This window comes from Belonocnema kinseyi, chromosome 9, assembly GCF_010883055.1.
Source record: "Belonocnema kinseyi isolate 2016_QV_RU_SX_M_011 chromosome 9, B_treatae_v1, whole genome shotgun sequence".
In the NCBI taxonomy this organism is placed as follows: Eukaryota; Metazoa; Arthropoda; class Insecta; order Hymenoptera; family Cynipidae; genus Belonocnema; species Belonocnema kinseyi.
The window spans coordinates 58707980-58709856 of record NC_046665.1 but is presented as its reverse complement, the minus strand read 5'-3'; positions in this window follow the sequence as shown (position 1 = coordinate 58709856).

Sequence of the window (1877 nt, the reverse complement as noted above, 5' to 3'; positions counted from 1 at the left end):
AAATAATAATTACTTAATAAAAATTTAATAATCATTACTAATTCATCATTTTAATAAGTTAAACATTACTCCTATATTTAATAATTGATTAACATTATTTTTTGACAGATCGATCCTAGACGAAATACACATCAGGAAATGCAGATGGAATTGGTGCATTTCAGCTTAATGCATTTCAATCAACATTGTTGATAAATCGTTATCTCTGGAACTTATAATAAGACTGGGGATTGATCAGCCTGAAATGAATTATCTGAGTCATTTTAATGGCAAAGGCGTATCAAAAAGATATCTCGAAGCAATTTAACAAGCCCAAATCTTAATTAATAAAGTTTTTGGGAATTTTTTTATCTGAGAAAATGTTTTCTTTGGATGTCATCTCAAAATTCGGTTTGATCAACCACTAAAATAAATTAGAGACTCGCTGAAGATAGGAGTGTATCACTAATAAATCTAGAAGAGCAATTTTAGGCAGGAATTTTCATTCCAAATTTTTTTTTAATTATTTTATTTTCGAACTTGTTTTATCTGGATCTGGTTTCCAAATTGGCATTTGATAAGACCTAAAATCAATTTTAAGTGATTTTAATGGTGTCGGCGTGTAAAAAAAATCTCGAAGCAATTCAACAAGCCCAAATTTTAATTAGTAAAGTTTTTAGGAATTTTTTTATTTTAGAAGATGTTTTCTCTGTACGTCCACTTAAAATTTAGTTTGATCAAACACTGAAATAAATTAGGGAATCGCTGTGGATAGTTTTGTATCGGAACGAAATGAAGAAGCGAATTTTTGGGACAATATTTTTATTCCAAGTTTTTTAGAAATTATTCTATAATAATCTATTTTATCAGGTCTAAATATTAAATTCATACATTATTGGCATCTTATCAGAAAATAAAAATGTTTGAGTGTAGTTCAAAGCTACTCTAAATGTTAATTTATCGTATTTGTCCAGTAAAAATGTTTTATAAAATAAAAAAACTCCTTAATAACTTTACTAATTAAAATTCGGACAAGTTAAATTGCCTCGAGATATCTTTCTGACACACCTATACCATCAAATTGACTCAGAATTAATTTAAGGTGCTGATCAAATTCCAGAGAAAGCAATTTCGAAAATACAATAATTTACAGAAAAAATTGGAATAAAAATGCTGGCTTAAAATATCCTGTGTAGATTTATTTATGATACAATCCTATAATAAACGAGTCTCTAATTTATTTTAGTGGTTGATCAAATCAAATTTTGAGGTGAGGTCCAGAGAAAACATTTTCTAAAGGAAAAATAATCCCTAAGAATTCTATTAATTAAAATTCCGCAAGTTAAATTGCTTCGAGTTATCTTTTTGATAAATGAAATGCACTAATTCCTTATGCGTTTCCTGATGTGTATTTCGTCTAGGATTGATCTGTGAAAAAAACAATGGTAATCAATTACTAAATTTAGAAACAATGTATTACTTATTAAAATGATTAATAAGTAATGATTGTTAAATTGTTAATAAGTAGTTATTACTTGAATTATTACTGCCGACGCTGTCAGCAATAAACATACAAAACTACAAAATATTTTTTTGGTAAAGAGTAATGAGTCGAAAGCATTATAAACATGTCGGGCCGATCTGTCATTTTTCCGAGGTTATGTTCCGATTCACCTGTTTGCCTTAATCGCTTTAAGTAAATGTAGGTAATGTTAATTTAAAGTTTCCGCGTGTAATATTTTATTCACTTTATTTAAAACATATCCAGCCTATTCATAAGATACCTTTTTTATGTCGTAAGTACGAGGGTGGATTGATAAGTTTCCGGCCTGACCAAGAAAAACAACGTTTTTAAGAATTTTTTTTTTATTTCTCAACATAATCTCCTCCAAGGCTGA